Source organism: Sceloporus undulatus, chromosome 1 (assembly GCF_019175285.1).
Source record: "Sceloporus undulatus isolate JIND9_A2432 ecotype Alabama chromosome 1, SceUnd_v1.1, whole genome shotgun sequence".
Taxonomy (NCBI): Eukaryota; Metazoa; Chordata; class Lepidosauria; order Squamata; family Phrynosomatidae; genus Sceloporus; species Sceloporus undulatus.
Window position 1 is genome coordinate 375,413,044 of NC_056522.1, and position 19,235 is coordinate 375,432,278.

General features: G+C 43.4%; 1 protein-coding gene across 3 annotated transcripts in view; it reads right to left on the bottom strand.

The window, feature by feature from the left end:
• The window catches only part of SLC35F4 (solute carrier family 35 member F4), a 157,176-nt gene that overhangs the window by 82,149 nt on the left and 55,792 nt on the right, over nt 1–19,235 (bottom strand). Inside the window, exon 1 of one of the 3 annotated variants that reach the window (XM_042446535.1) lies at nt 18,185–18,343. The exons of 1 other annotated variant lie outside the window; for it this stretch is intronic. The gene's annotated coding sequence lies outside the window, so the exon portion shown is untranslated. Of the gene's footprint in view, nt 1–18,180; nt 18,344–19,235 lie in introns of those variants that run through there. One more of the 3 variants, XM_042446536.1, reaches the window with a different exon arrangement.

The following is a 19,235-nucleotide window of genomic DNA, read 5'->3' on the forward strand; positions in this document are numbered from 1 at the left end:
GGGGGGGGGGGGGGGGGGGGGGGGGGGGGTTGGCTGACACATTGTTTTTGCTGAGTGTGGTCAAAAAAGAAAAAAATATATGAAGGAGGCTTCAACAATGAGGCCAACGGTAATTTTGTTCAAGAGCTACATGTTTGGGATTCATCCAAATCAAAGATCAGAAGAGTTACTTTTTGGACTACAATTCCCAGACGCTTCCAACCAGCAGAGCTTAGAAATGTTGCTTTTTTTAGATGAAAACTTCTCAAATTTATACACTGTACAAGTGATTAAAGTGTCCAAAGGAGGCAACTAAAATGGTGAAGGGTCTGGAAACCATGCCCTATGAGGAATGACTTAGGGAGCTGGGGATGTTTAGCTTGGAGAAGAGAAGGTTAAGGGGTAATATGATAGCCCTGTTTAAATGCTTGAAGGGATGTCATATTGAGGAGGGAGCAAGCTTGTTTTCTGCTGCTCCAGAGACTAGGACCCGGAGCAATGGATGCAAGCTGCAGGAAAAGAGATTCCACCTCAACATTAGGAGGAACTTCCTGACAGTAAGGGCTGTTCGACAGTGGAACAAACTCCTCCGGAGTGTAGTGGAGTCTCCTTCCTTGGAGGTCTTTAAGCAGAGGCTAGATGGCCACCTGTTGGGGATGGTTTGATTTTGATTTCCTGCATGGCAGAATTTTCCTCCAGTATCACCTAAACTGAGAGCAGGCACATCTTGACAAAATGCAGGCTTGTGACAAATATTGTCATTTTTTTTTTCGCCTACATGATTTTTAACACTTTTGCCTGATGAAGAAGCCAGTGGAGCTTCAAAAGCAGGGGTCGGCAACCTCCGCCCTGCGGAGGCCTTTCAGCCGCCCCCTGCAAACTCCTGCCGCCGCTGCGAATTGCAGCTTTTCGCCGCTCTGGATGCTGCCATTTTGATTCTCTAAATGGCGGCGAAGTCTTGCATGACCTTTCCTTTCAAAATTGGCGGCGGCCTCTAGGAGGCCCGTTGTGGTCACCAGGGCCCTGCTGCAGGGCTCCGACAGTGGCAGCGGGCCTCTGGGAGGCCCATTGCGGTGGCCGGGGCCCTGCAACAGGGCTCCGGCGGCAGCAGCGGACCTCTGGGAGGCCCGTTGCGGTGGCCAGGGCCCTGCTATAGGGCTCTGGCGGTGGCAGCGGGCCTCTGGGAGGCTCGTTGCGATGTCCGGGACCTTGCAACAGGGCTCCGGCGGCGGCAGCCGGTCTCCCAGAGGCCCGTTGTGGTGTCCAGGGTCCTCCAACAGGGCTCCGGCAGCAGCAGAAGGCCCGTTGCCATCACTGGGGCCCTCCAACAGGGCTCCGGCAGCAGCAGCGGGCCTCTAGGACTTTTTTGCCGGCCTCTGACGGGGCCTGGCAAAGAGGAGGAGGCCTGCCCCCGGAGGGTGGAAGCTCCACCACCCCCCGGCTTCGGCCCCCCAGTTGTCTGAGGGACAGCAACCCGGCCTCCAGCTCAAAAAGGTTGCCTACCCCTTTTCAAAAGCATGCAAGATGTTGTTTTGTGCATTTCAGTTGGCCCAATAATGGCATTAGTGTTTTGTGGATTTTGATGGATGTTATTGTACTTTGTTTATATGGTCAACCCATGGATATATTAACAAAATTAAAGGCAGTTAAAAGCATAACCAAGTATAAATAACACAACATATTAAACGCTTTTTTCCTCCTGAGCAGTCAGCCCTCAAAGGCCTACCAATACAAAAAAGTCTTCTGATGCCTATGAAAGAATAGCAAGGAATGCACAAGTCTAACCTCTCTAGGAAGGGCGTTCCAGAGCCTTGGAGCAGCCACCAAGAAGGCCCTCTTCTATGTTTTCACCAGATGCCCCTATGAAGGTGTCAAGCCACAGAGCAAAGCCTCATCAGAAGATCTCAAAACACGAGCAGGCTCTACGGGAGCATATAGTTCTTCAGGTACCATAAACCAGAGCTGTATAGGGCCGTCTGTTGAAAAGCAGTGTTGTGCAACTGAATCCACAGCTAAATATGCAATTAAATGTACAACCAAATGTTCAGGAACAACTGAATGTATATGCACACATACACATGTATGCTTCTCAGTCATACGGATGTGTGTGTGTGCCTTCAACTTGCCTGTCAATTTATGGTGACCCCATGAATTTCATCGGGTTTCTTAGGCAAGGAATAATCAAGAGGTGGTTTTGCCAGTTCCTTCCTCTGAACTGTAGCCTACAACACCTGAGATTTGCTGGCAGTCTCCCATCTGAATACTAACCAGAGCTGGCTCTCCTTAGCTTCTAAGATCAGATGGTATCTGGTGCCTTTAAGGTATTCACAATGGCTCATTGTTGTATGTCTCCGTGCTGTTTCCAACTTATGGTGATCCTAAGGTGAACCAATCATAGGGTTTTCTCAGTAACTCACACAAAATCCTGCAACCTGGAATAGGATACAGATGCTCTGCATCAGAAAACTGTCCAACTGCTTCCAGAGGGGAAATTACACGTGAGTAAGAAACCAACAGGATTTCAGCCCAAGTCAATGTGAAATTAAAATGCACTGGTCCCAATACAAATCCTTGGGAGCACCCATTCCTCATACCCTTCCGTTGTGAAAAATCTCCATTTATCCCTACTCTCTGTTTCATGTTCTAGAACCAGTTCCCTATCCACAAGAGGGCCAAATATTCCAATCCAGAGATCAAAAACACATGTGAAACATCTTATCGTATCTCTCAGTCCCTTGTTAACACATTGCATCCACTCGTACTAAGCAATTTAATATGTTTGTAATCACTGTCATTGCAGAAGCGTTATTAGCTACTCTAATGATCTAAAACTGCTCAGATCATTTTCATCAGCAGGTGTAGCTAAGCACCTGCTCCTGTGATTTTTCTAAGCATCGGCAATTTCTTTTTAATGTAAGCAAATTGTAAAATTGCTCAACAGATCTTAAGATGAATCACTACAACAACAGGAAGCAACTATGACTTCAATCTCAAGAGAACATATTATGTTTTTAAGTTTTGTATGTTTTTATGTTAACTTTATATTGTTTTAAATAGATGGTTTTAATTGTTTAATTTTTACTGTGAAGTTTTTGAAATGTTATTATCTTGTAGGCCACCTTGGGTCCCTTTCTGGGAGAAAAGCAGCATAGATATGAACTAAATATACTCGTCCCTCACATTTGCTGAGGTTAAGGGCACGAGACCCTGTGAATGTGGAAAAACTGCAAGTAATAAAAACACTATGTTTTTACCTGAGAGGACACCTCTCTAGCAATCTCTAGGTCAGCCAGACATAGAATTGCACTCAAGGAGCTACAAATGCCTAGTAGAGTTTTTGCTCTAGGAATCTCTAGGTCCTTCAGTGCGACTTTTGGTAAACATTGAGCACCGAGTTGCGCTGGAGGACCTAGATATTCCTAGAGATAACATATTTATAAAATCCATGAATAATCAGATCCACCAAAGTCAAAGCCACAAATGTGGAGGAACAAGTATAAACAAATAAACAAACTTATCTGTACTTTGTGGACCACCTTTTCTTCTATATGCTCCCCCAGCCACAACCTTCAACTTGTGCTGTTCTATTATAAGCTCTCTTGCCAAATGAGATTGGGTCGGCGAGTATAGGAAGCAGAGTGTGTATGTATGTGTGTGTGTGTATTTATTTTCATTGATTATTAATACATAACACAAAGCACATGACATCCACAATCAAATACAGTGGGCCCTCTCTTTACGCGGGGGATCTGCGCAGGCACGAGCACCATTGTTTCCTATGGGCCGTGGCTTCCGCATAAGCAGGAAGCTGCGTATAGTGCGCCCAAGTATGGCGGAAGCGCACTGTATATCCACCTAAACTCATACAATACAAATATTACTTTACATTACTTACATACATTATATACACCACACACATTGCCAGCATTACAAAAATAACAAATACCGTATCAAATACAACTTAAACACACATACCTTACCCTACAACCTAGACATTTTAAAAGACTTCCCGAGACTCACAATATTCTGGTGTACTTTTCCTAGCAAAGCCAACGTGGGGTGCATAAGAGGCTGCCTTTAATGGGTCACTGGTCCATCTTTCCCAGTGTTATCAACTGCATCACCCAGTAACACTAGAATGAGAGTTGCAGCCCAACAACACCTTGACAGTTGCATGATTTTCACCACAGTTATAGTGTGTCTTCAACACCAAGTGCCTTCTTGGCTCTGTTATGTGTAGTCACAGAATATTAATGGCAATAATCAAATGATAAAATCCTAGAGTTGGAAGAGACCCAACTCCAGTCCTACTCTCTTCTGCCATGCAAGAAGACACAATCAAAGTAGATGGCCATCCTGTCTCTGTCTGAAAACCTCCAAAGAAGGAGACTCCACTACTCTCCAAGGCAAGGTCTTCCACTGTCAAAGAGCTTGCCATCAAGATGTTCTTCCTAATGTTGAGGTGGAAACTTTTTCCTGTAACTCTTAAAGCTTGAGGTAGATTGTACAGTATAGGGGAAAAGGTCAGACCTCGCCTAGAATACTGTGTCCAGTTCTGGGCACCACAATTCAAGAAGGTTATTGACAATCTGGAGTGTGTCCAAAGGAAGGTGACCAAAATGGTCTGGAAATCACCAAACCCTATGAAAAGTAGCTTAGGAAGCTGGTTATGTTTAACCTGGAGACAATGGAACATTTTGCCTTGGAGCTTGGTGTCGCTTTCTCTGGAGGCTTTTAAGCAGAGGCTGGATGGCCATCTGTCAGAAGTGCTTTGATTGTGTCTCCCTACAAGACAGAAATGGGTTGGATTGGTTAGGTATCTTCCAACTCTATAATTCTATGATTATAAAGGTAAAGGTTTCCCCTTTGACAAGGTTGTCAAGTCATGTCCGACTGTAGGGTCAGTGCTCATCTCTGTTAATAAGCCAAGGAGCCAGTGTTGTCCGAAGACAATGCTGGTGGTCATGTGGCCAGCATGACTGCACAAAACACTGTTACCTTCCCACTGAAGTGATACCTATGTATCTACTTGCACTTTTAAATGATTTTGAACTGCTAGGTTGGCAGAAGCCGGGACTAGTAATATGAACTCACTCAGTCACGCAACGCTTGGACCTTGATCTTCCAACCTGCCAATCTTGCAGTCATAGTCAGCATCTTCACAGCTGAGCCACTGTATCCCTTATTATGATTCTAAGGGATACCGTGATTGCTAAACCATTGCTGGGCCCAGACTATGCAAGAAGCATTCACCAATTATCTCTCAGAGCAATAATTTGCCTGGCTGTTCATTATCTTAATGAACTGCTTGAGCCAAGGAAGGTGGGGGAGGGGAGTTCCTTTTTAAATGTTTATGCTGTCGCATTGCTCACTTTATGAAGTCTGCCGTATGTGCTGGAGCTGCTCTGCTCAACAAAACATATGTTCTGTTCCCTTGTTATTGGGCTTGCCATGCTTCCTTTTTAAAAGAACAGTAAACTGAACACAAACATTGAGGGAGGGGTGATTTTGCAGACATGCTTGTCTTCAAAAAGGCTTGCATTTTTTGTAGAGATCCTGGAACTGGCACAAGCTCTTGCCAGTGTTCACAACACAGTCAATAGCATTTCCAAAGGAGCTGTGCTGTCTTGAGACTATAGGGGTTGAACAGACCGCCCCTAAGGGTGGCCTGCAGCTTCCTCTTTCATTGTCAGACGGGGGCCACAGCAACTACACACCACACCCCTGATCTGGCATTTCCATGGGGCTAAAAGGAGCCACAAAAGGACACGGTGCTAAAAGGAGCCACTTGGTCAGTTTACAGACCAACCAAGAAAATCCTTTGCTGCGGTGGTGGCACATTCTGGTGCTCCTTTTGGCACTGCGTCATCTGGACGCAGCACCAAAGGAGCGTTGCCACACTACCTACCATGTGGTTGGGCACATGCCATGACAGTGGCATCAGGGCAGCATCAGTGTGTGCACTGTGTGAATGTCATGTCCCTACCTGGCCCTGAGGCCAGTGTATAACGTTGTTTCGGTTTGTGGATGACTAGGACATTCTTGGATGTCCTAGTCATCCGCAAACTGAACCAACATTTGGGTCGCACAATACACAGAAAACGTACACATATGGACAGATACCTGTACAAGAACTCCAACCATCACTCAGGACAAAAAAGAAGCACAATAAAACACTGGTAGACTAGGCAAAACGCATTTGTGAACTCTACTTCTTGGAAGATGAATTGAAGCACCTAGACCCGGCTCTATAGGCTAATGGTTATTCCAGCTCAGACATCAGAAGGGCTGCCACAGCCTGAAAAAATCAACACAGGGGTGAAGACAAACAACCACCCAAAGGGAAGGTATTTTTACAATTCATCACAGGAGTCACAGACAGAATAAGAAAAGTGGTGAGGAAAAAACAATTGCCAAATGGTTTACAGACCAACAAAGAAAATCCAGCAAATGCTTCGCTCAGCCAAGGACCAGAGAGACCCTCTCACAGCCGCAGGAGTTTACCGCATACCATGCAGCTGCAGACAAGTCTACATAGGGACCACCAAACGCTGTGTGCAAACAAGAATCAAGAAACACAAGAGACACTGCAGACTGGGTCAGCCAGAAAAATCAGCAGTAGCAGAACATGTTATAAACCATGCAGGGCACAAAATGCTGTTTGAAAATACTGAAATTTTGGACCATGCCAACAACTATCATGTCAAAATGCACAGGGAAGCCATTAAATTCCACAAACACTTGGACAACTTCAACAGGAAAGAAGAAGCCCTTAAAGTAAACAAAGTTTGGCTACCAGTCCTGAAAAACACCAAAATCAGGACTCAGCAAATGCAAATGAGAAACCACTCCAGGTTAGGGGTTTTCCCAGCAGATAATGATCACTAATTAAGCAGATGCTAATCGCCTTTGCATATCCTCCCACCCTGAGGCCCTGCCATCAACAACAGAACAATACACAGATTAACATGGGAACCACTCCTCCATACCCAGAGTCACACAGTATATATATAACCACTCTCTTCCATGCCAGTATTCTCTGAAAATGCCAGCCATGAATTCTGGCAAAACGTCAGGAATAAACTCTTCTAGAACATGGCCACATAGTCTGAAAAACCCACAAAAAACTATGGATGCCGGCCATCTGGGTAGTTCAGACTTTACAGGATATGTCCAAGCTGCTAAACTATCAATAGGGATGTAGCATCTAGATCAAGGGAAGTAATAGTACCACTCTGCTTTGATCAGACCTCATCTGAAATATTGTGTCCAGTTCTGAGCTTCAAAAGGGAAGTTGACATGCTGGAGCATGTCCAGAGGAGGGCAACCATAATAATGAAAGGTCTAGAAACCATCAAACCCTACGAGGAGCAAATTAGGGATCTGGGTAAGTTTGGCCTGGAGAAGGGCAAGTAAAGAGAGGACATGATAGCCATGTTTAAATATTTGAAGGGATGCCATGTAGAAGATGGAGCAAGCTTGCATTCTGCTGCTTCAGAGACTAGGAGACAGAGCAATGGATTCAAACTAGAGGAAAAGAGATTCCACCTCAGCATTAGGAAGAACATTCTGATAGTAAATGCTGTTCAGCAGTAGAAGATGCTGCCTCGGAGTGCCTCCTTCTTTGGAGGTTTTAAAATAGAGGCTGGATCTGTGACAGGGAGTGCTTGTATTGGGTATCCTGCATAGCAAAGGGTTGGACTGGGTAGCCCTTTGGGTTTCTTCCAATTCTACAGTTCTATGATTCTGATATTGACCGTGCTGATTGGGTCTTTGAAAGTTTAGACTGAAACCAAGAGTGGATGCACAATTCCACTGACATAGACGCCACTACTGGTGCAATCCAACAGTTACGATGGTACAAGGGCTCTCTAGCTAAGAGATAGATATTTCTTTGAGGAGAAACAAATCCATTACATTGCAGCATCTGAGCCTTTGCCAGTTCCCGCTAATAGATAGGGACAGGCAATTTACTGTAAGGGCAACGGAATCTCATGCAAAATGCTCCCTGACATAAAAGATCATGTTGTCTCTGCCTGTGATTGGAATACTGGAAGTGTATTTGAAATCCCAAAAGTAATGTTCTTTTCCTGAGCAATGTTCTTGTTGTAGAAAAGGAGAGCTCTTCTCCATAGTTATGGCGGCATGCAGCCAGGGAGCAGGAAAAAAGGCTGGGGAATTGGAGTTGGAGTTGTACTCACACTACTGTTGTTTTCAAAGGCATAGACATGTTAGTCTGGATCAGTACACAAAGGGATCTTGTAGCACCTTTAAGGCTAACAGAAGGAAAGATGTTTGTAGCATAAGCTTTCCTAAGCTGCATCTGCACTGCTGAAATAGTGCAGTTTGACACTGCTTTATCTGCCCTGTCTCAGTGCTGTGGAATCGTGGGATTTGTAGTTTGTTGTGGCACCAGAGCTTTCTGACAGAGAAGGCTAAATATCTTACAAAACTACATACTGTATATCAGAATTCCATAGCATTGAGCCCTGGCAGTTAAAACGGGGTCAAGCGGCATTATTTCTGCAGTGTGGATACAACACTGTTCATAAAAAAAACAGAAAACAGCCTGAAAAGAGAAGAGTTTGATACCGCCAAGGTGACAACAAAACTGCAAGAAGGCACAAGAAAAGAAGAGACTTTGGCTGTACTCTGCTCTGCAGACTTTTAAAACCAATCTATAATTCATATGCAACATAATTAAACGCTTTTCGTTGGCCACATAAGCATTTCTCTCTTTCGCCCCAAGCTCCACAAAAGCTTGTCAAATGGTTCGTGAAATGTGTCTGAAATACCACTGCCTGCTTGCAAAGAGAGGGAAAGGTTCATTCCCAAGGGGTAGATTGGGCAGCTTAAAATATGGGACATTTTGCATGAAGTCACCATCCCAGGTTCCACAAAATTCTGCCACTTTGCCGTAATAGAATTTAAAAGCAATGCAATTGTGAGACAATGTGGTGTAGTGGTTTGAGTGTTGGACTAGATCGCTGGGAGACCAGGGTTCGAATCCCTTTGTCAGCAAGTCAAGTCGTACTCTGTCAGAGGAAAGCAATGGCAAACCTTCTCTGAAGAAATTTTGCCATAAAAACTCTAACACAGGTTTGCCATAAGTCAGAGTCAAATTGGAGGCACAAAACGACAATAGTTTAAAAGAGCTGGTAGTGGTTTGGGTGTTGGACTAGGACTTCAGGAGACCAGGGTTCAAATTCAGCATTCATAGACTGGATTCACAAAGCATTATAGTAAATCAGTATGCATCTGTGCCAGACTTGTTTTATGTAAACCCTGAAAATTCTGAAGATTCATCTACAGTACATTGTAGAAAATATGCAGTTTGACAACACTTTAACTCCATCCTATGGAATCCTGGGATTTGTAGTTTTACAAGATCTTTAAATAATATCTGCCAAGAAGTGCTGGTGCTGCACAAAACTACCAGTCCCATGAGTCTGTAGGATGGAGCCGTGGCAGGTAATGTGGTGTAAAACTGCACAATTTTTACAGTAGGTGCACCTGAGTTGAGCACACATAACCACATAACACGCAGATAACATAGCAACAAAAACCTTCTGTGGTGTACAGAAACTCAGCACTACAGCACACACTCACAGACACGCACAATTTCCACACCTTTCAAATCACGGCTCCTTCAGATTCCCCCAGCAAGACACTGTGAATGATTTCATTTCACTAAAATAGGTACATCAAACTCAAAGCTCACCCAGGATTTCTAAGAATACCTCTTTGATTTCCAGATCATGAACCTGCTGGGAATTCATATATACTCATTTGTGGAGAGGTCTGTAGTTCTCCCCGATTTAAGTCACAAATGGTTGAAAGTGAAAAAGCTGAGCAGCAGAAGGCTGGGAGGCATTGCCATTATTAGCCCTCTACTGGCTCGCTCCACTTAAAGCTATTATTACAGCTTCACAAAGTCTGCTTTTGTTCCCTGGGAATATTTTCTTCTCTTCTCAGGGGAGTTCCATCAGCCTTGGAGAATTCTGCTTCCAAACTTGGAGCTAAAAGCTGACATAAGAGTTGTGCATCACTCTAAGTCTGCATCCGCACTTTAGAAATAATCCAGTTTAACACCACTTTAACAGCTGTGACTGTATGCAATGGAATTCTAGGAACTGTAATTTTGTGAGACATTTAGATTTCTCTGTCAAAGAGTTCTGGGGTCGCAACAAACTACAGTTCCCAGAATTTCACAGCACTGAGCCATGACAGTTAAAATGATGTCAACCCTGGATTATTTCTGCAGCGCAGATGCAGCCTAAGTGGTGTACTTAGAAAGTGCTCCCAATACGAATTGCTCTCCTTGAGATCACAGATTCCTCAGAGTGTGTCCCAACCATAGTTTGCAGCGCCAAAATCAGACCATGGGAGTGTTGCTTTTGGCACCAATGCACCAATTCACAGAGATACTCCCCATGCTAGTTAGGGCAGGTCAATGGAGGGGTGACACAATAAGAGGCCAATTGGGGGGGGAGGGTTACTGCACCAGGTGTCACCACTCCTCTATGATTCTATGAATTTGCTATCATATTTATCTATACACTGCCTTTTGTTTCCAAAACCTGGAGTCCTTTCACAATACACATTACAGTACAGTACTGTGTTCCCACTTTAACTGCCATTATTCCATCTTATGGGATCCTTGGATTGCTAATTTAGGGAGGAGTATTTAGAATTCTTGGCCAGAGAGCTCCTCAAACTATAAATCCCAGGATCCATATGATGAAATTATAGTGCTTACAATGGAGCCATAGCGGTGTCATTGTGTAGAATGAAAGGGCTCCGGATTCAAGGTGGCTTCCTAGTCCACTTGGCTTTTCTGCATGGAACAGAGGTGGCAATAGCGGCTTGTCTTTTGCCTGATCTGCATGGCAGAATTGATGCAGTTTGACGCCACTTTAAGTGCCATGGATCCATGCTATGGAACCCTGGTATCTATAATCTGTTGTGGTACCAGAGCTCTCTGACAGAGAAAGCTAAATAGCTCATCAAACTACCATTCTTAGAATTGTAGAATGGAGCCAGAGCAGTTAAAGTGGTGTCAAACTGGATTATTTTTACAGTGCAGATTAGTCCTCAGGCAGAAAACTGTCTTGGGGCAGCCCCATCACCTATCACTCACACACAGACACATTTGTTGTTGTTGTTGTTGTTGTTGTTGTGTGCTTTTGAGTTGTTTCAATTTATAGAGATCCTAAGGAAAACCTATCAAGGGGGGGGGGGATTGGCAAGTTACTTCAGAGGAGATTTGCCATTGCCTTCCTCTGAGGCTGAGAGTGTGAGTTGCCAAATGTCAACCAGTGGATTTCCATGGTTGAGCTGGGATTTGAACCCTGGTCTCCGGAGTCATAGTCCAATGTGCAAACTACTGCATCATGCTGGCTCTCCCTCACACACTTAGGATACATTTTAATAAAATAAATGAAAAAATACTCAGAAAAGGCAGCTGCCTTGTGGGATGATGGGCCTTTCACTGAGCATGGCAGACATGGCAACATTCACCAAGGTAGCCTGCAGAAACCAAACTGGGGGGGGGGGGGGCTAAAGAGAATTCCAGTTCTGAGGACTCAGGGACCTGAAGCAGAACGGCTCCGGCTTTCATTTCACACAAGAGCGCACGACACCCCCTTTAGCTGTCAAGTTGTTTTGTGCCGAAGAAGTGGTGCCGCACCTGGCCACAGCATCTATTTGCAACATGATTTCTGCTTATATTGAGGTTAAAAGCAAGGATTCTGGGGAAAGAGAGGACAATTTATGTAAGAAGCGAGTGTTGTTGTCTGGAAAATTCCTCTGGTTCGAAATCTGTCTCTGCCACGAATTCACCAGTGGCCTGCACCAAAGCAGCCAGAGTCCTCTTGGTAACTTGTGCCAACATGACGCCAGTCTAAAGTGCACAGCAACCACAGGGAGCAGGGGGGAAAAGCTTTTTGGCTACCAGAGAATCCATCCCCCCCCCCCCCCCAGGATGAGCCATCTCCCTTGACAAACACAACTTTCTATGCTCTGTGTGTGTGTGTTTGTGTAATCCAGCGTTCTGTATCCATGAATTCTTTATCCACAGATTCAACTATCCATGGCTTGACACTATTCCCAAAAATACAGTCAGCCCTCCATATCCAAAGATTTAAGCAGCCAGGGTTAGAAAATATTTTTAAAATGCATACATTCCAAAAAGCAAACCTTGATTTTGCCATTTTATTTAAGACGTGTCTTTTTGCTGTGCCGCTGTATTTAATGGGATTTGAGCATCCACGGATTTTGGTATCCACAGGGGACCCTGGAACCAAACTCAGAGGATAACAAGGGTCCATTGTATATAAATTCCAAATAGCAAACCTTAATACTGCCAATTTATATAAGGGGCACCATTTTACTCTGCCACTGTATTTAATGGGACTTGAGCATCCATGGATTTTGGTTACCTGGAACTCATGGTATGTTGTTTCATGTTGCCTGTTGACTTATGGTGACAGTTTGGATTTCATAGGTTTTTTGTAGGCAAAGAATACCTGGGAGACAGTTTTGCCAGTCCTTCCTCAGAAACAGAGCCCTGATATTCATTGGCAATCTCCCATCCATGTACTAATTAGGGCTGACCCTGTTTAGCTTCCAAGATCCAAGAAGTAGATTCCAAGAACAGCTAGTAAGAGCTGTTTGACACTGGAATGTGTCAAGGGTGGAAGATGTTACATATTACCAAAGTCCAGCGATCCAGAAGGGGCCAAGTACATAACTTCCAACTATCCTGATTTGCCAGGGGCAATCTCAAGTACAGTGGTACCCCGGGATACGAAATGACCGCGTTACGAAATTTCCGGGATACGAAAAAATTAGATAGGAAAAAACTGTTCCGGGTTACGGTTTTTTTTTTCGGCTTACGAAAAAAATTTTGGTGCTTTTCGGCGCTTTTTTGCACGAAATCGCGGCTTTCCAGCGCTAGCGGCTATGGCTTTTTCGGGTTGCGAAATCTTTCGGGTTACGAACGGCGCCGCGGAACGAATTAAATTCGTAACCCGGGGTACCACTGTACTGTAATCCTCTGCCATCCCACTTTTTCAGCAGCTTTCAAATTGTCCCAGTTTCTCTCTTCTCCTCCCACTTTCCCTCGTTGTCCTTAAGTGTCCTTACTTCAATTCCTGCAAAATGAGTTCAGAGTGAAGAGGTGACACAATCTCCATTTTTGCATTTTTGAAAGAATATCCTATGGAAGAAGGAGCAAACCTGTTTTCTGCTGCTCCAGAGATTAGGATTCAGAGCAAGGGATTCAAGCTACAGGAAAAGAGATTCTACCTAAACGTTGGGAAAACAGTAAGAACAGTTCAACAGTGGAAGGTGCTGCCTCGGAGTGTGGTGGAGTTTCCTTATTTGGAGGCTTGTAAAGAGAGGCTGGATGGCCATCTTTCAAGAGTGATTGTGTCTTCCTGCATGGCAGGGAGTTGGGCTGGATGATCCTTGGGGTCCCTTCCAAGTCTAGTAGCCTATAATTGTATGAACACTTGAAAAAAAATGCAAAATAGTTTGCACTCCATTACCCATCCTTGCATAGGAAGGCACAAATCTGGGATGGCAAAGCACCCAAGGTGGCAGTTCACACACCTGTCTCTTTTGCTTTTATTCGTGTTCCTTTTTGAATTCTGTCTCATTTATGAATATATTTGCAACCTGTGGTGAGCTCTTATTCAAAGAAAGCAAAATGTTTGCTCATCCTTAAATCAACCTTTCTAGTTATTTTTGAGACTATGTAGTGGCCGAGAATGTGGTCAGCTTGTCGAGTTGGACAACTACACCTTTCAGGAAGCAGGCAGAAGTTCAACAGATGTAATCTCTGTCTTTCCTTGGCAAGTGACATTGTGAGGATGAGTTTTTGCTTATTGTGACACTTTAGAAATGCACAAGAGCCCTGGCAGGGGAAAAAATAAAGTTGGCAAATCCACTAGAGAGCCCAAAATACGACAGGAATTTATTGACAGAAATGCTTAGCTAGTGAACCATCAAAAATAAAATGCAACCAGAGAACAAGAGGGCAGCCTGCCAGTCTAAATTGTAATGGATGAGAGCTAGGCTTAGCCAAAATACTGGAGCTTTTCCATTGCTGTGGCACCTCATAGTGAGACAACATTGCCCTTCTACTGGCAAGCCAAGACCTTTTTATTTAGCAATTGACCGGCTGTTGCGGAAGAAGGATTTGCCAAATGGTAGATTGTTTTACTGATGGGTTCTTAAATGTCTCTCAGTTAAATTGTTCTATAACTGTTTAAACTGGTGTAGGTGTTTTAACTGATGTTATATGTTTTTCATCTCTTGCTGTTCACCGCCTCTATCCATAGGCAAAGGCGGGTAAGAAATAAACATAAAAATCATCATCGGCATTGTTGTTCTTGTAATTTAATGACTGGAATCCTGGCCATGTCATACACCTGTGTAAGTTTTCTGGGTTGCCAGATCTCAGGGCCTGGCCTTGAGTCCCCAGTTTTTGTGCATCATCTCCAGGCAAGAGATTCTCCAATGTGGGTGGATCATTTCCAAATAAGAGGAAAGGGCTATCTGAAAAATTCCAACTCACACACTAGAGCACTAGCTTCCTACCATTTGCACAGTTTTACTGATTTCTTGCTGCAGTGTGCAAAGACTCTCCAGGGGCTGTCTATATTTACTTAGGTTCCTCTTTACCATGTCATTATTGTGGTGCCAGGGCTGACCCTCCACTCTGCTCTGCAGCCACCTTCTAGCTAGAAGCACGTAGGATAGATTAGATGTTCCTTCTCCCATCTTCCCTAAATAAGCTAAAAGGCACAACTGCTCACTTCACCTTGATTTGGGAACAGCCCCTTTAGCTAACATTTCTGTCTCTGAGTGTTTGAATAACAAGCAATTGTGGTTGATACTTAATACACTCAGTGGCATATCAGATCTCATATTTTGGCCTGGGAACCTCGTGGGACATTGCTGTGATGGGTTAGACAGTAGAAATGGCTATTGCTCAGACACAGGGTGCCGAGATAATACTGGAAGGGAGGCAAGCCTGAGCCAAGCTGTTCAGGATCATTTCTGTGAAAGAATCTAGCTGTAACAACAAAAAATGGAGTGGTGTGGGAAAGAGAGGAGAAGTGTGTTTATTAACCTGGAATCTGAAATTGTGTGCAATGCAATTAGAGAATGTTAATGTTTGTTGGTCAGTTCTGTCAATGAACTACAAGGCACCAACACAATTCTGGTCTTTATGTTTCTTCTTCTTCTATTACTACTACCACTGCCATCATCATCATCATCATCATGATTATAGCATTAGCATCATCATCAGTTGCAGTCCTAAGGGAAACGTGGAATGAAAATCAAATAAAGAAGAAAAATAAACAAATTATAAAGTTTAAAATAAAGGAACAAAAGAAATCTCTCTAGAACAGGAACTGTGAACCCTCTTCTATGCATTATTGATGGGGGGGGAGTCAATGTTCTTTTTTGTTTTCTTTTCAGATCCTTTGGCAATTGGGAATTCAGCCTCTTCTGGAAGAGGCTGTCTTCTTCATAAAACTGCAGGTACATAGTCTGGGAATACTCTGTGGTAGCAGCGGTGGGCACTGGTGGAACATCTTTCACACCACAAATGATCACACTCTGACACCACTTTAACTGCTGGAGACGAAACTCCTGCAGTTTCTCAAGGTATTTAGAATTCTCATCCATGGAGCTCTAGCGCCTGACAAAGCTACATAGTCCAGGATTCTGTAGGATGCAGCTATGGGAGTAGTATCCTACGTGCTATAAATGCATAGTGGGAAAGAGGCAAAAGGATGGTTTTGCGAAAGTGTACTTTATAGGCCAGCTATGGGCTTCCTGAGCTGGCTTGATTTTTTTATTAAATGGGTTTTCAAAATGCAATATAAAGAAAGGGAAAAGGAAAAAAAAAGAGTCAAGCGCAAGGACATAAGATATGAACAGTGGATAAGCATAATCAGCCGTATGAACCAGCCATAGATCCAGAAATTGTTGGCATCTGTAAAATATACATTTATGCATAACTAAAGCAGCAATCATCTGATGACTTAACAGCAGATGGTGAATGTTTGACAGAAATCCTGATAATGTCTTAAGGCATGCATAAAAGCCAGAATGGCATCATGATTTGAGTGTTGGATGGCAGCTCTGGAGAGCAGAGTTCAAATCCCATCTTGGCCATGAAACCCACTGGGTGACCTTGGGAAAGTCACACTTTCTCAGCCTCAAAGGATGGCGATGGCAAAATCCCTCTGAAGAAATTTGCCAAGAAAACCCCATGACAGGTTTGCCTTAGGGTTGCCATAAGTTGGAAATGACTTGAAAGCAGGCAACAACAAAGCTTCCCTGCAGAAGCAGTTGGACATTTTTGTCTCGGAAATGGATGCATTCAGTTCAAAACTGCACTCCAAAGTTCCACCTGTGGTGAAATAGTACATGGATGTGTCACACCCGTTGTACTCTGCACATTCAAAGGTGCCTGCATGTTTCGTCGCACTACACCACAGTTCACTAACCAGGCAGCATCACAAAACCACCACATAATTCCGGGAGTGTAAAGATTTTGATCTTGTCTTTCTAACCTTCTAGCAGAAGTCTTTTAGTAACAGTAAAAGCTTGCCAGATCCAGCCACATCAGCATCTGTTAAATTCCAAGTCACAGGGATATAATTTAATGCTACCTGTGTGTCTCCAAATGTCCAAGATTTTTCTAATACAACATAATATGCTGAAAGATCTCCAACCAGAAAGAACTGGCTATTGAGTACATCCATATTACATGCTGCAAGAAAGCATTATCTGCATCATATCACCAACATTTAGCCGAAGTATATCATTTCTTTCTAGAAGGGCTTAATGGTGTCCAGTATATTCCAAACTTCCGTTTTTGCTTCACCAGTTGCAGTTCTAAGCCTGAAAAGATTTTAGATTTAATAGACAAGTTCAACTAAGTGTATATATGTGTGCGTGTGTGTGTGTGTACCTACACCCAAACAAACATGTTCTATATTTAGACAAAACCATACAATATCATTGGTAGAATTCAGTATTCAAATCCTGTTCAACCTTCTTGAAATCCCTCTTTATTTTGAGTTTACATCGATTCAACATATTTATAAAAATTCTGATCGTTTCACTGGAGTTTATTACACTGGGGCTAATTTCGGCATTAAAGAGAGATTAAAGCACATTTAAAGCATCTCGCAAATAAAGCAAAAATGGCGAGTAATTGCGCAAATTATTATCACATGCAATTGTGAATATAAAGTGATTTTGGAAATGCATTGCCTCTGAAATCTCATAAGTAAAAAGATGTGAGTTAATGCTTCTTTGTGACCACTTTAATGGCGAGTTTTGTGCGACATCGTGTGGAATCATTTCACGTAATTACGTGATTTTTCCAGGATAAACATCCAATCTTCTTCATGTGATAAACCCCATTTTTTAAAAACTTTTGTATTTTGTGGATTTTTAGCAATGGTTTTAATTGTTGTAAGTAGCCCTCTTCTGTACAAATCTTGCCACGAAATTGTTAGAAACCTCAAGGCACACAACAATAACGGCAGCAACAGCAACAGCAACAGCAACAACAACAACAGAGCTTATTTGAGCTCCAGTCTAGGGGAAAAGCAGTATATAAATCAATGTAATGAATTAATTAAGGGACATGAAATTCCCTTGGGCCTGTTACAGACTGCCAAAATAAAGCTGCTTCGGGTTTCTTGCTATTTAAATGATGCATGGGTCCTAAGAGTCCGGAGGTCGCGCCAAAGCCACACTCCATTCCTAAGCACTGGAGTGCAGCTTTGGTGCAGCTTTCGGATTCTTAGGATGCATGCTTCATTTAAACAGCATACCTCCAAAGAGACCTGAAGCAGCTTTATTTTGGCAGTCTGTAACAGGCCTAGGATTCTCCTACTTCCCTGGGTGTTCAAGAGCAGCCAGAGAGCATCCAGGTACACCAATGCAGGAGGCAGCTGATCAATGGCCAGGGAAGCACCTATGCCTAGGAGCCATCCCATTGCCACTGCCATTGCTCACTCAGCACCAAGTTATTGAGTTAAGAAATAATGAATATCTTTTTGTGAAGCACCCAAGTAAGTACTTTTGCTGGCATAACTGGAGGCCAGCACAAATCCCAGCACAAACCCCAAACAAGATGCTTGCCAAAGCCTGTCAAATTTCGACCTACTATGTGCTGCTCTTCACAATCTCTGGTGCACTTCTTGGAAAGAAGTGGAGGAAAGAAAACCAGAATTTAGAAAGTTGCTTTCTTTCTTCCTTCCTTCCTTCCTTCCTTCCTTCCTTCCTTCCTTCTGCCTTTCTTTCTGAGTACAACTCCCAGGATTCCTCAGCCAACATGGCCACTCCCTGAAAGGTTCTGAGAGTTATGATGAGAGGAACAAATACCTAAAGGTTAAAGGACAGTTGGGCAGTTTAATGATTATAGCACAACATGGCTAAAGCAAACTAGGGATAAAGAGGAACAATGGGATTGTGAAAGATTAACCAGAACTGTGGAAACTTGCCAGGAAGGCAGGAAGACAGGAATTAGTCAATAAACTGGTTCTGGAAATTAAGAAATGTTAAAAGGTAACTTGAGGAAAAGATGTTGCTAAAACTATGCATTTTTGAATGTATAAAAGGTTTGAAGAAAGACAATTGGGTGTGACAGTCTTGGAATTGCCATGTAGGCAGCTGTCACCCCGTACGGAGAATAAAGGTGTGCTTATTTTGAGCTACAGTTGGACTCTGGACTTTCTTTGTTGCTGGGTGCTCCAAGGACCCTTCTGACATAGGTTGGGAGGGCTTGCTACCCTCCCCCTTCAATGATGTTTTTGTGGTGTGCCTTCGGGTCATTTCCAACTTATGGTAACCTTAAGGCAAACACACCACAGGGTTTCCATGGCAAGATTTGTTCCCAGGAGGTTTGCCACCATTGCATTCCTCTGAAGCTGAGAGAGTATGACTTGCTCAAGGTCACCCAGCAGGTTTTCTTTTCTGAGCAAGGATTCTAACCCTGGTCTCCCAGAGTCCTAGTCCAACACTCAAACCATTGCACCATACAAGCTCTTTAAGTTAAAATGCAGATATATATTTGTTGATAAATATACAGTTTCATTATATTATTTATAAATAATAAAAAGTAACTTTTTGCTGCCCTGAGCCCATCTACTGGCAAAAATATATAAGAAAGGCAGGATATAAGAAAATAAAATTATTATTATTATTATTATTATTAT